Raw genomic sequence first — 16,565 nt, forward strand, 5'->3', positions numbered from 1 at the left:
GTGCCGGATCAGTGCGCCTGGCCTCCAGTGCGTCTCTTCGGCCCAAAATATCCTGCGCCGGCTCTGCGCACTGTGTCTCCGGTGCGTCTGCACAGCCCAGTGCGTCCTGTTCCAGCTCCCCACATTTGCCGGGTGAAGGTAACCATCCAGCCAGGACAGGTTGTGCAGGCTCTACACTCGAGACGTCCAGTGCGCCTCCACGGCCCAGTGTATCCGGTGCCTACTCCAAGAACCAAGCCTCCAGTATGTCTCCCCAGCCTGGTAAGCCCTGTGGCAGCTCCACGCACCAGGCTGCCTATACGTCTCCTCACTCCAGTGATGATCCATGGCACAAAGCCTCCAGTGATGATCCATGGCACGAAGCCTCCAGTGATGATCCATGGTAAGCCGCCGCCAGCGAGGGTCCCCACTCCGCGCCCTGCAACGAGGGTCCCCAGTCCGGGGCCTGCAGCGAGGGTCCCCAATCCGGGGCCTGCAGCGAGGGTCCCCAGTCCGGTGCCTGCAGCGAGGGTCATCAGTCCCGGGGCCTGCAACAAGGGCCCCCAGTCCGGGACTTGCAACGAGGGCCCCGAGTCCGGGGCCTGCAGCGAGGGTCCCCAGTCCGGGGCCTGCAGCGAGGGTCCCCAGTCCAGAGGTGCCACCAAAGTGTGGGGAGCCAGAGGTGGAGCGGGGTCTGCGTCCCGCACCGGAGCCGCCACCGAAGTAGATGCCCACTCGGACCCTCCCCTATAGAGTCAGGTTTTGCGGCCGGAGTCTGCAACTTTGGGGGGCGGTACTGTCACGCCCTGGCCATAGAGAGGCTTTTATTCTCTATTTTGGTTAGGCCAGGGTGTGACTAGGGTGAGCATTCTAGTTTCTTTATTTCTATGTTTTCTGTTTCTATGTTTTGTCCGGGTATGGTTCTCAATCAGGGACTGCTGTCTATCGTTGTCTCTGATTGGGAATCATACTTAGGCAGCCTGTTTTGGTTGGGTAGTTGTCTGTGTTAGTGGCCTGTATAGCCCTAGTCAGCTTCACGTTTGTTTTTGTTGGTCCTGTTTTTGTTGGCGACAATCATAATAAAGGATAATGTACGTACACCACGCTGCACCTTGGTCCGGTCATTTCCACCCTGATGACGTCCGTGACACGCACTCTGTAATTCTTATCTTCACATTGCGAAAATATCATCATCCCTTAATAATTTCAAATGTAGACGGAGTCAGCCTGATGAACCAAACTACCCATTACTCGCCTCCATGTTTCCTAACATTTAAACACACTCACTCACTCACTCACACACATACAAACATGTTTTGTGAGCACTGAGCACTGAGTTCATCATGCTCAATTTGGATTAGTATGCTTTGTTAAATTGATTGAAATGTTTTGTACATACAGTCGTGGCCAAAAATTTTGAGAATGACAAATATTAATTTCAACAAAGTTTTCTGCTTTAGTGTCTTTAGATATTTTTGTCAGATGTTACTATGGAATACTGAAGTATAATTACAAGCATTTAAGTGTCAAAGGCTTTTATTGAGAATTACATGAAGTTGATGAAAAGAGTCAATATTTGCAGTGTTGACCCTTCTTGTTCAAGACCTCTGCAATCCACCCTGGTATGCTGTCAAATAACTTCTGGGCCACATCCTGACTGATGGCAGCCCATTCTTGCATAATCAATGTTTGGAGTTTGTCAGAATTTATTGGTTTTTGTTTGCCCACCCGCCTCTTGAGGATTGACCACAAGTGCTCAATGGGATTAAGGTCTGGGGAGTTTTCTGGCAATGGACCCAAAATATCAATGTTTTGTTTCCCGAGCCACTTAGTTATCATCTTTGCCTTATGGCAAGGTACTCCATCATGCTAGAAAAGGCATTGTTCATCACCAAACTGTTCCTGGATGGTCCGGGAGAAGTTGCTCTCGGAGGATGTGTTGTAACCATTCTTTATTTATGGCTGTGCTCTTAGGCAAAATTGTGAGTGAGCCCACTCACTTGGCTGAGAAGCAACCCCACACATGAATAGTCTCAGGATGCTTTACTATTGCCATGACACAGGACTGATGATAGAGCTCACCTTGTCTTCTCTGGGCAAGCTTTTCTCCGGATGCCCCAAACAATCGGAAAGGGGATTCATCAGAGACAATTACTTTACCCCAGTCCTCAGCAGTCCAATCCCTGTACCTTTTGCAGAATATCAGTCTGTCCATGATGTTTTTCCTGGAGAGAAGTGGCTTCTTTACTGCCCTTCTTGACACCAGGCAATCCTCCAAAAGTCTTTGCCTTACTGTGCGTGCAGATGAACTCACACCTGCCTGCTGCTATTCCTGAGCAAGTTCTGTACTGGTGGTGCCCCGATCCCGCAGTTGAATCAACTTTAGGAGACGGTCCTGGTGCTTGCTGGACTTTCTTGGGCACCCTGAAGCCTTCTTCACAACAATTGAACCACTCTCCTTGAAGTTCTTGATCATCCGATAAATGGTTGATTTAGGTGCAATCTTACTGGCAGCAATATCCTTGTATGTGATGCCCTTTTTGTGCAAAGCAATGATGACGGCACGTGTTTCCTTGCAGGTAACCATGGTTGACAGAGGAAGAACAATGATTCCAAGCACCACCCTCAGATCACAGAGTGATCTCCAGCCTTGTCCTCGTCAACACTCACACCTGTGTTAATGAGAGAATCACTGACATGATGTCAGATGGTCCTTTTGTGGCAGGGCTGAAATGCAGTGGAAATGTTTTTGGGGGATTCAGTTCATTTGCATAGCAAAGTTGGACTTTGCAATTAATTGCAAATCATCTGATCACTCTTAATAACATTCTGGAGTATATGCATATTGCCATCATACAAACTGAGGCAGCAGACTTGTGAAAATTAATATTTGTGTCACTCTCAACTTTTGGCCACGACTGTACATATGAAGGATCTTAATTTGATCACTCTGTGATCACTCTGGAAAACTTTCTTGCAATGCAGGCCATTTAAAACTTGTAGTGTGAGGTTTATAAAGGCTTCTGAAGTTTGCAATTGCCACTTGATTTTCCCTTATGAAAAATGTATAAATCCCTACCAAAATGACCATTAATTATAATCCACATAATAATTAACATTTTCTCTTGCTGCAGGATTATTTTCCTGCTGTAGCAAACTGGCTGCAATTAAGATCTCACATCTGTATATATTGCTATTTTCTTTGGTGTGGATTTCACGCCCTCTTGCATTTCCAAACTCACCTGAACAACTTTTTACCTTTATCTGCACTGTTTGTCTTTCAATTGTTTTTTTTGTGTGCAAATAAATACAACTTAAAACTAAATTTGCATATCAGACGGTCTATCGCTGCACCATCAAGAGTGTCCTGATCGGTTGTGTCACAGCCTGGTACAGGAATTGCTCCGTCCACAACCACAAGGCCCTTCAGCGGGTGGTGAAGATGGCCCAGTACATCACTGGGACAGTGCTCCCACCCATCCAGGAAATTTACTCGAAACGATGCCTGAGGAAGGCACACAGCTTCATCAAGGACCCCACACACCCCAGCCACGAGCTGTTCTCTCCCTTACCGTTGGCCAGACAGTATCGGAACATGAGGTCTAATACCAACAGGCTCAGAAACAGTTTCTATCTACACGCCATCAGACTGCGGAACGCTTGAACTAGACTGACCGCCTGCTCTTATTCCCCACACCTTAGCACACGTGCACTCAGACACACACACACACACACACACACACACACACACACACATACACACACAATCATAAATGCTGCTACCAGACTCTTATTATGCTGCTCAATTTATACACTTGCCCCCCCATCCTCCCTTCCTCAATGCAGGGGCAAATATTGGACCTGTATTATACATGTACTAAAATGTTTATTCTATTCTACTGCCATTTACTTTATGTTCATATTCTCATCTTTTATTATTTCTTATTGTTGTTGCATTGTCGAAAAGGAACCTGCAAGTAAGCATTTCATTGGATGATGTATATCAGAGGAACCCCGTACATCACCAGTGACAGATTAGCCATTACATTAACTAATGAAGCGAGACATAGAAGACATGAATATAATTAAGTTCAACATTTACTTACATGCACGTTGACGTCCGTATAAGACCAGCCATTGTTTCCATTAGGCGGGAGGAGCAAGTAAACAGTTGTATTGGATGTAAATAATTTAACACACAATGCCTCACTTGCACTCACAATTAAAAGTGCATTTTTAAACTTGCCTTTGTTTAGTAGAGGTTAATTAACATTGGCAGGAGAAACTTCAAATGAATACAGATTCAGCCATCCCCCTTAATCAGCGCTAATGTGAGGGTTTGTGACAGTGACTGACTAATTACCATTATTTATTTTTCCTCAGTTACCGAGCCATGAAAGTACTGAGCATCTTAGACACCAACAACTGCCAAACATGAAAGTTTATCAACCGCAATAGCAACAATATGTGAAAATATGGGATTGATATGTTACTAATGCTATCAACTATTCTAATACAAACTGCAAATGTGACTGTTTTTGTTACAATAGCATGCGTTATAATGCACAACATAGTTGCTTATAACTACATTAATAAATCATGAATAGGCAGCATTATGCCTTTTTAGGAAATGCTGGGAAATTGTAGAAATCTCTGGTTTGCAAGACAAAGAGTTATGTGCATCAGAGGAATGAGAATAATATATTCCTTGATGAACACATACAATGTTCTAGCATTAGGCCTATGTCTGGATTATGCATAGCCAATAAGGTGTTATAAATGAACTCATAATGCATTATGAAGAGGATGAGAGTACTTAGGTTATATTGTCATCAAAATATATTTAAATATTGTATGAACATGGATTTATGAAGAGATATAGGTTACAGTTTCAACTCTACCCTTGCATTGAAAATGTTCAAGGTGTGCAGGCACTTTTATCCAAAGTGACTTGCGGTACAGTAAGTGCATACACTGTTATGTGATCGCTGCGGGAATAATATATTAATACTATAATATCCAGTGGTGTAAAGTACTTAAGTAAAAATACTTTAAAGTACTACTTCTCCATATATTACTTTACTATTTATATTTTTGCCAACTTTTACTTTTACTTCACTACATTCCTAAAGAAAATAATATAGTTTTTACTTACATACATTTTCCCTGACACCCAAATATACTTGTTACATTTTGACAGGAAAATGGTCCAATTCACACACTTATCAAGAGAACATCCCTGCTCATCCCTACTGCCTCTGATCTGAAGGACTCACTAAACAAAAATGCTTCATTTGTAAATTAGGTCTGAGTGTTGGAGTGTGCCCCTGGCTATTCATCAATAAAAAAATAGCATATTGTGCCTTCTGATTTGCTTAATAATATAAGGAATTTGAATTTATGTGCTTCCAACTTTGTGGCAACATTTTGGGGAAGGCTGTCAAGAGAATTTTCGATCCCAATGATGATAACAATCACTATAGCTTTGACCAATTCCCCCTAGGTTGTAAAGCTAGGGTTAATGAGAATTAGGCAAAGATTCTGCAAAAGGTTTGTTGTAGTTTATTCATGAGAGCTCTAAATATCATATAATGCGCAAAAACCTTTTATATAACTCCTACAAGCGCCTACAAGTCTACAAGCGCATCTGTTCCTCCCTGGATGGAGGAACTTTATCTCCTGTCCTTGGTCTCACAGTACCAAAACATGTCTGTTGTCAGCTCCTCTTTATCACACACAAACACAATGTTCCCACTGTCTCACAATATTCTAGTATTATGTCTAAATACATTGTCTAAGCTTCTGTAACTATTAGGGTGAAATAATTTAGTCATTACTCTTAATGTCATTCAGATTCTCTTATTATTACTTTAAACATATACATTCCCTTATCAAAGGCCTTTTCCTGTTCCAGCAAGACAATGCCCCCAAGCACAAAGTGAGGTCGATACAGAAATGGTTTTGTCAAGATCAGTGTGGAAAAACTTGACTGGCCTGCACAGAGCCCTGACCTCAACCTCATCGAACGCCTTTGGGATGAATTGGAATGACGACTGCGAGCAAGGCCTAATTGTCCAACATAAGTGCATGACTTCACTAAAGCTCTTGTGGATGAATAGAAGCAAGTCCCCGCAGCAATGTTCCAACATCTAGTGTAAAGCCTTCCCAGAGGAGTGGAGGTTGTTCATAATTTCAGTATGAGATGTTCGACGAGCAGGTGTCCACATACTTCTGGTCATGCAGTGTAGCTAGCTCTCACACTGGTAGACAGTGTACAGAGCCTTCAGAAAGTATTCATACTCCTTGAATTATTCCACATTTTGTAGTGATGTGTTCTGTTGGATTTGTATTCAGGATAAAAAGTTAATTTCTTTGCCACATATTTTGCAGTAGCACTTAAGTGCCTTTTTGCAAACTGGATGCATTTTGGGGGTATTTGTATTCTGTACAGGATTCCTCATTTAAGTTAGTATTGTGGAGTAACTACAAAACTCCTCAGTTTTCTTATATCCCAACCATTAAATCCTGTAACTGTTTTAAAATCACCATTTGTCCTAATGGCGAAATCCCTGAGCAGTTTCCTTCCTCTCTCATAACTGAGTTAGGAAGGAAGTCTGTATCTTTGTAGTGACTGGGTGTATTGATACACCACCTAAGTGTAATTAATAACATCACCATGCTCAAAGGGATATTCAGCGTCTTATTTTTACATTTTTACACACCTACCAATCGGTGCCCTTCTTTACAAGGCATTGAAAACCCTCCCTGGTCTTTGTGGTTGAATCTGTGCTTGGTATGACAACGGCACCACTCTCGATTGCTCTCGATTACAGAGGGTTCTGCGGACAGCCCAGTACATCACTGGGGCTGAGCTCCCTGCCATCCAGGACCTCTATATCAGGTGGTGTGAAAAGAAGGCCTGAAAAATCGTAAAAGACCCCAACCACCAAAGCCATGGACTATTTTACTGCTTCCGCACGGCAAGAGGTACCGGTGCATCAAGTATGACACCAACAGGCTCTTGAACAGCTTCCATCCTCAAGCATTACGAATGACAAATAGCTAAGAAAATAACTACACGGACTGAGTTTACCTTGTATTTTTATTGAACTTTTATTTCAATATTTGCTCTGTCTCTATGCACACTCACAGTGCCCTACACAATCACTCCAACACACAAACACTCACTGCATAATTTGATCACTCGCATATAATATGCAGATACATTTATACTGACTACACACCCGCACATCCACTCACATGCGAACTGCTGCTACTCTATTTATCTGATATCCTGTTGCTTAGTCCTTACCCCTATAGATATCTATCTCCATCACTCCAGTATCCCTGCATATGTAAATATGGTAGTGGATCTGACTTCTTAAATATTCCCTGTATTCAGTATGCATACTTACTTACTTACATTCCTCCAGGCTGACTTGTCATCCAGGGTCCCGTCGTACACTAGCCTTCCTTCGACAACGTTTCTGGTGGCCCACAATGGTTCCTGACGTCTCTGTCTTCGTCACCGCATGCACTGTGTGTGCTCAAAACAAGACTCCACGGCAAGCTCCTTCTTGCCTCCTGCAGCCACTACCGGTTCCTAATTGTCCCTGGTCTCATATCTCTAGACATTCTCACTGGGCTCCATCCATCTGATCAATCAATCAATCAAATTTATTTTATATAGCCCTTCGTACATCAGCTGATATCTCAAAGTGCTGTACAGAAACCCAGCCTAAAACCCCAAACAGCAAGCAATGCAGGTGAAGAAGCACGGTGGCTAGGAAAAACTCCCTAGAAAGGCCAAAACCTAGGAAGAAACCTAGAGAGGAACCAGGCTATGTGGGGTGGCCAGTCCTCTTCTGGCTGTGCCGGGTGGAGATTATAACAAAACATGGTCAAGATGTTCAAATGTTCATAAATGACCAGCATGGTCGAATAATAATAAGGCAGAATAGTTGAAACTGGAGCAGCAGCACAGTCAGGTGGACTGGGGACAGCAAGGAGTCATCATGTCAGGTATTCCTGGGGCATGGTCCTAGGGCTCAGGTCCTCCGAGAGAGAGAAAGAAAGAGAGAATTAGAGAGAGCACACTTAGATTCACACAGGACACCGAATAGGACAGGAGAAGTACTCCAGATATAACAAACTGACCCTAGCCCCCCGACACATAAACTACTGCAGCATAAATACTGGAGGCTGAGACAGGAGGGGTCAGGAGACACTGATAGCAACACTCATTCTGACGGTAGTCAACCTGTTCTCCAAGGCTGCCCATTTCATCCCTCTCTCCAAACTACCTTCTGCTAAGGAGACGGCCCAGCTTATGGTGCAGCATGTCTTCCAGATCCATGGACTCACAGTAGACATGGTCTCCCATCGGGGTTCTCGTCTCAGTTCTGGAAGGCATTGTGCACCCTTATTGGGTCGTTGGACAGCCTGTCATCTGGAGCGAGCCAACCAAGACCTGGAGACCACCTTAAGGTGCCTGGTCTCAACCAATCCCACTACCTGGAGCCGTCAACTGGTCTGGGTGGAGTATGCCCGGAACACTCTTCCCAGTTCTGCCACGGGACTCTACCCTTTCGAGTGCTCCATGGGGTATCAGCCAACCACTCATCCCTGAACAAGAGCAGGAGGTCAGCGTACCCTCGGCCCAGACATTTGTCCGCCACTGTCGACGTACCTGGAGAAGAGCCAAGGCGGCTATTCTCAAGACCAAATCCAGGTATCGTCGTCAAGCGAACCATCGCCGGAACCCAGCTCCCCGCTACCGCATTGGGCAGGAGATATGACTGTCCACACGGGACCTGCCCCTTCGGGTAGAGTCCCGCAAACTGTCCCCTTGTTTCATTGGTCCTTTTCCCATCTCCAGAGTTCAGAGTTCCACTGCTGTCTGTCTTGTGTTACCCTGAACCCTTCGTATTCACCTTACCTTTCATGTGTCTAAGATTAAGCCCATGTCTCACTGTTCTTTGTCCCTAGCCCCCCCCCCCGTGTCATTGATGGTCATCCGGCCTACACAGTAAAACGTCTCATGGGTATTCAACCACGGGGCAGGGGTTTCCAGTACCTGGTTGACTGGGAGGGTTACGGCCCGGAGGAGTGGTGCTGGGTTTCCGCTAGAGACCTCCTGGATCCAGCCCTCATTACGGACTTCCACCGCCAATACCCCGGTCAACCAGGTATGTGCCCAGGTAGGACGCCAGGTGGCATCCCTAGGGGGGGTACTGTCACGCCCTGATCAGTTTCAGCTGTCCTTGTTATTGTCTCCACCCCCTCTAGGTGTCGCTTGTTTTCCCCAGTGAATTTATCCCTGTGTTTACTGTCTCTCTGTGCCAGTTAGTCTTGTATGTTTCCAAGTCAACCAGCGTTTTTCCCGTTCTCCTGCTTTTTGCGTTCTCCTTTTTCTAGTCCTCCCGGTTTTGACCCTTGCCTGTTTCAGTACTTTGTACCCGCCTGACTGACCATTCTGCCTGCCTTGACCACGAGCCTATCTGCCTCTCTGTACCTCCTGGACTCTGATCTGATTTTGATCTTTTTGCCTGTCCACGACCATTCTCTTGCTTACCCCTTTGGATTAATAAACATTGTAAGACTCCAACCATCTGCCTCCTGTGTCTGCATTTGGGTCTCGCCTTGATAAAAATGTGTTTTTTTCCTTTAAAGAAATTATGAGATTGGTGTGTTTTTTCACTTTGTAATCATGGCATCGGGTTGTTCAATGACAGACATGTTGATGTTTTCATTTCAGAGACAATTATATATTTTTTGATAAATGCTATATATCCGCCTTATTCTCAGAACTAAGCAGTTCTACTAGGTTTTACACTATCAAATGTAACAAATAACTACCTTTTTATGAAGAAATTTACAAATTATACATTTGTGAAATCAGTATAAAAACATAACAAATCATATTCATATACAGTAATGAGATACCTACTTAAAACATTAGTCATTTTGCAGATGCTCTTATCCAGAGCAACTTACAGTAAGTGCACATTCATTGTTGGCTCAATAACCCACTTTTTTTACATTTATCAGGAAATATTTCAAATATGGAAATCAACATCAGCATGATAATACACGGCCACATGTCGCAAGGATCTGCACACAATTCCTGTAAGCTGAAAATGTCCCAGTTCTTCCATGGCCTGCATACTCACCATTGAGCATTCTTGGGATGCTCTTTATCGACGTGTACGACAGCGCTTTCCAGTTCCCGCAAATATCCATTAACTTCTCACAGCCATTGAAGAGGAGTGGGACAACATTCCACAGGCCACAATCAACAGCCTGATCAACTCTATGCAAAATATATGTGTCGGGTTGCATGAGGCAAATGCTGGTCACACCAGATACTGACTGGTTTTCCGATCCACGCCCTAACCTATTGGTGACCAACAGATGCATATCTGTATTATGTGAAATCCATAGACTTGGGCCTCGCCGGATGGTTCTATAATAGAACGAGTCCATGCATACACAAACCTTGGAATTTGGATTGACAATTACTAATCGTTTAAAATTCATGACTGAGGTTGTTAGCTAAGATTTAAAGTGTTTTTTTTTTTTTACATTAAGTAAACCATCTTTTAATTTCCTTCCTTAAAATGAGAGGAACCTCTAGGGCATTTCAGATGGTTGTTAAGGGAACATTTTATTAAATAATGTGTCTGTTTTTTGTGTGTTGTGTGTCAATTGACAGTACTGGCGACATCGTGTGGAAGCTGTAGGCATTGTAAACTGGGCCCTATCTATTTTCCCTTACCATAGACAATACAGAGACTGGCGGAGGGATTTTATTATTGTATTTTTTGTGAACAGTTTTCCTTGGAATTTTTCCTGCTAAACACGTTCTGTTATAGTCACAGACATGATTTAACCAGTTTTATAAACTTCAGAGTGTTTTCTATCCACCCATACTAATCATATGCGTATACTATATTCCTGGCATGAGTAGCAGGACGTTGAAATGTTGCGCGATTTTTAACAAAAAGCTGCAAAAATTCGCAGCCTCTTTAGCAAGTCAGCCATATCAGGTATGTTTTTTAAAAAGGCAGGCCTGCCAAACAAGGCTCTGCTGATAGCCAGGTGTAGCAGTGGTAAGGATTCACTCCATGGTGCGGAAAATACATCTCGGACATCTTTATGTAGGTCCTAACCATTTGTGGGCATAGTATGTCACCGTTATAGTGCACTTAATGTATTGTTTAGTGTTTAGAGGGTGAATGGGCAAGACATAAGATTTAAGTGAATTGGGTATGGTAGTAGATGCCAGGCACACCAGTTTGTGTCAATAACTGTAATGCTGCTGGGTTTTTCATGCTCAACAGATTCCTGTGTGTATCAAGAATGGTCCACCACCTAAAGGACATCCAGCCAACTTGACACAACTGTGGGAAGCATTGTAGTCAACATGGGCCATCATCCCTGTGGAATGCTTTTGACACCTTGTAGAGTCCAATGCCCTGACAAACTGAGGCTGTTCTGAGAGTAAAAGGGTTGCAACTCAATATTAGGAAAGTGTTCCCAATGTTTTGTACACTCAGCTCAAAGGCACATGGGGTATACAGTGCATTCGGAAAGTATTCAGACCCCATAACTTTTCCCACATTTTGTTGCACATGTATTACGAATACAAAAACGGAATATCACATTTACATAAGTATTTAGACCCTTTACTTTTTTGAAGCACATTTGGCAGCGATTACAGCGATTAAATGACAAGATATCAAACCCGTTCACAGGATTGATTATCTCTGTGAACTCCTTTGGTGATAGTTAAGTAAACCATCTTTTAATTTCCTTTCTTAAAATGAGAGGAACTGGTGCCTCTAGGGCATTTCAGATGGTTGTTAAGGGAACATTTTATTAAATAATGTGTCTGTTTTTTGTTTTTTGTGTGTTGTGTATAATAACGTGTATTGTATTGTGTATATGAATGTGTAGTTTAATATGTTTATTGTATTTTGATGTGTATCGTAGTACTATACAGGGCTCATATGGAAAATAGACCTTGGTCTTAGCATTGACTCTATGTCAAAATAAAGGTTAAATATAATTGTAATATTGCTAGGTGATAGACAACCACATATCACAGTCAAATATACAGGATACGATCATTCCATTCAAGCTAAACAATGGATATACACTGAGTGTACTAAACACTGCTCTATCATTACCTAGACTGACCAGGTGAATCCAGGTGAAAGCTATGATCCCTTATTCATTCCACTTCAGTCAGTGTAGATGAAGTGGAGGACACAGGTTAAAGATGGATTTTTTAAAGCCTTGAGACATGGATTGTGTATGTGTACCATTCAGAGGGTGAATGGGCAAGACAAAAGACTGAAGTGCCTTCGAATGGTATGGTAATGGATGCTAGGCGCACCGGTTGGAGTGTGTCAAGAACTGCAACGCTGCTGGGTTTTTCATGCTCAACAGTTTCCCTTGTGCATCAAGAATGGTCCATCACCCAAAGGACATCCAGCCAAGTTAACTCAACTATGGGAAGCATTGAAGGTGTTCCTAATATTTTATAACCACATCATGATTATCACATCAGTTGCATTGAAAGAGGCCTTGTTTTAACATAAGCAGGGAGCCAATTAGAGTGCCGGCAACATGAATATTTATCAAAGAACACGGAGATGAAACTCGGAGATGACACAAATGATTATGGACTGGGTCCAGTGTGATCTATTTGAGCTCTCAGCATCCCATGTTAGAGGGTTGTGTCCAGTCATCTATATGTGCAATAAATCATAATTTTCCTCTCCTCCTTTTCAGTTGTACAGACTTTCAGGCATTTTGGTATCATTAAGCGTACACTCTCAATTTAGATTTTCCTATTTGTAACACAATTTTGACACAATTTTTCTCCCTCACGTCACATGTCGATTTATGACTCTCCTCATGCATTCGATGATTGTGGAAATTTGACTCGTAACTGAAATGACAACTGAAGATTCGTTTTTAATCATACTGCAGTTTGGCAGCCTACAGTGGAGACCGTCATTCAGGCTTTTGAGTCCCAAATTTTTAGCTAAAAAATAACACAAATAAACATGTTTTGCTTTTTATTTTTGTATTAATACGTGTCACATACTGTATCCGTTTGCAACCTAGCGCAGTGCTTTCTGTGGTGGTGGGTCAGCCAGAGGAAAATATAGAGCGTAGGGGTTGGTAATGTTCTCAAGCTGCGTCGTGATTGTCTCAGTGTTCTGTCACTCTTGGGGACACTAAGTCACCACAAACTTTATGGGTAGAGCTAGAAAATTCAAGCCCCTTGGGTGCTGCCATAGAGTTACATTATAAGTGCCCATCCAAGAAGGCTCAAGGGCATTGGCCACAGATAAAATTATGTCAAATCATGTTATATCTACCGTAGCTTTGATTGGACTGATCATGTCAACATGATACTTCAAGGCATCATAAATCAAGTCGACAATCTAGTGGCAAATCCTTTTTAATTGTTGTCATATAGACATCAATTATTTAGAGAAATAGATAAAACGTATCGGGGCTCATCGGCCATTGACATAAACATTACACAACAAGTTGGAAATTGCAAATTCACCAACGACTGGTTCGGAAGGAATCAGTGGCTAACTGCCAAGTTGGGAACTCGGGCCTCTTTCTAGAGCTTCGACCCTTTAGATCACGGATGTCACGATTCTACCTTATTTTCTTCAGAGTTCCCAGTTGTCTTGAAAGCACTATAAATCCAGAGATTGCTAGACTTTGATGACAAAGGACTTCCGAGCCACCTTCCTGTTCAAGTGAGCACAGCACAACAAGATGAGTCCAAAAATGTATTGTATGCTGCTACATAAATTATGTAATATGTCAAGGAGATACAGTGGGGCAAAAGTATTTAGTCAGCCACCAATTGTGCAAGTTCTCCCACTTAAAAAGATGAGAGGCCTGTAATTTTCATCATAGGTACACTTCAACTATGACAGTCAAAATGAGAAAAAAAATCCAGCAAATAGTTATGTTGATTAAGTACGTCTTAGTTCGCTCATTAATGTCTTAATCGAAATTATAGATTGCCTCATCTGCTCATCGTGCCCTTATGCCATAGTTTGTACATCTCAATTGTCAGTAGAAACCACATTTGTTTATTAATAACCTTTTTAAGGCTGCTGTCCCTGTACAGGGATCAACATCAGCGGAAATTTCAGAGTGACAACTAATAGTACTCGATACAACTCAAACTTTAATTAAAACACACATGCAGGGCACTCAATTAAAGCTACACTCGTTGTGAATCTAGCCAACATGTCAGATTTTTAAAATGCTTTTCGGCGAAAGCATGAGAAGCTATTATCTGATAGCATGCAACCCCCCGAAATACCCAAAGGGGACGTAAACATAATAATTAGCGTAGCCGGCACTACACAAAACGCAGAAATAAAATATAAAACATTCATTACCTTTGACGAGCTTCTTTGTTGGCACTCCTATATGTCCCATAAACATCACAATTGGGTCTTTTTTTCGATTAAATCCGTCCATGTATACCCAAAATGTCCATTTATGAAGCTCGTCTGATCCATGAAAAAGCACCGTTCCAAAACGCACCGTCATTTTTTTAAATTAAAAAAGTTACCTATAAACTTTGACAAAACACTTCAAACTACTTTTGTAATCCAACTTTAGGTATTAGTAAACGTTAATAATCGATCAAATTGATCACGGGGAGATCTGTATTCAATAGCAGCACGTTTTGAAATCATGGTCCACATTCTCTCTTTCATAACTTCCTCTGGTGTACTCGACGACAGGAAGTGCCTACACCTCATTTTACCAAGGATAAATTTAATCAATTGACAGTACTGGTGACATCGTGTGGAAGCTGTAGGCATTGTAAACTGGGCCCTATCTATTTTCCCTTACCATAGACAATACAGAGACTGGCGGAGGGATATTATTATTTTATTTTTTGTGAACAGTTTTCCTTGGAATTTTTCCTGCTAAACACGTTCTGTTATAGTCACAGACATGATTTAACCAGTTTTATAAACTTCAGAGTGTTTTCTATCCACCCATACTAATCATATGCGTATACTATATTCCTGGCATGAGTAGCAGGACGTTGAAATGTTGCGCGATTTTTAACAAAAAGCTGCAAAAATTCGCAGCCTCTTTAGCAAGTCAGCCATATCAGCTATGTTTTTTAAAAAGGCAGGCCTGCCAAACAAGGCTCTGCTGATAGCCAGGTGTAGCAGTGGTAAGGATTCACTCCATGGTGCGGAAAATAAATCTCGGACATCTTTATGTAGGCCCTAACCATTTGTGGGCATAGTATGTCACCGTTATAGTGCACTTAATGTATTGTTTAGTGTTTACAGGGTGAATGGGCAAGACATAAGATTTAAGTGAATTGGGTATGGTAGTAGATGCCAGGCACACCAGTTTGTGTCAATAACTGTAATGCTGCTGGGTTTTTCATGCTCAACAGATTCCTGTGTGTATCAAGAATGGTCCACCACCTAAAGGACATCCAGCCAACTTGACACAACTGTGGGAAGCATTGTAGTCAACATGGGCCATCATCCCTGTGGAATGCTTTTGACACCTTGTAGAGTCCAATGCCCTGACAAACTGAGGCTGTTCTGAGAGTAAAAGGGTTGCAACTCAATATTAGGAAAGTGTTCCCAATGTTTTGTACACTCAGCTCAAAGGCACATGGGGTATACAGTGCATTCGGAAAGTATTCAGACCCCATAACTTTTCCCACATTTTGTTGCAAATGTATTACGAGTAAAAAAACGGAATATCACATTTACATAAGTATTTAGACCCTTTACTTTTTTGAAGCACATTTGGCAGCGATTACAGCCTCGAGTCTTCTTTGTATTACGCTACAATCTTTGCACACTTGTATTTGGGGAGTTTCTCCCATTGTTTTCTGCAGATCCTCTCAAGCTCTGTCAGGTTGGATGGGGAGCGTCGGTGCACAGCTATTTTCAGGTCTCTCCAGAGATGTTCAATCAGGTTCAAGTCCGGGCTCTGGCTGGGCCACTCAAGGACATTCAGAGACTTGTCCCGAAAGTGACTCCTGCATTGTAATTGTTGTGTGCTTAGGGTTGTTGTCCTTTTGAAAGGTGAACCATTGCCTCAGTCTAAGTTCCTGAGTGCTCTGGAGCAGGTTTTCATCAAGGATCCCTCTGTACTTTGCTCCGTTCATCTTTTCCTCAACCCTGACTAGTCTCACAGTCCCTGCCGCTGAAAAACCTCCCCACAGCATGACGCTGCCACCACCATGCCACCACCATTTCCAGCAATGTTTAAAATAGTAAAGTATATGGGATTGGCAGAAACTACACTCAATATTTGCAATAAAGGTGGACAAGGGAAAAGGAACAGAACATTTATCTTCCTCTCTTTCTACAGGAGGGCTGCCTTTCCTTTCCCTCATTGATCCATGACTTACAGTACACTCTCAGCTGTAAACAGCCAGGGACATCAATAAGGAGAACACTGACTTGAGATGGGACTCTGGCTGCGTCCCAAATGACACCCTAATCTGTATGTAATGCACTACTTTTCCTTACCCTTTCCCCATGTTG

The sequence above is a fragment of the Oncorhynchus mykiss genome, chromosome 12 (assembly GCF_013265735.2).
Source record: "Oncorhynchus mykiss isolate Arlee chromosome 12, USDA_OmykA_1.1, whole genome shotgun sequence".
Taxonomy (NCBI): Eukaryota; Metazoa; Chordata; class Actinopteri; order Salmoniformes; family Salmonidae; genus Oncorhynchus; species Oncorhynchus mykiss.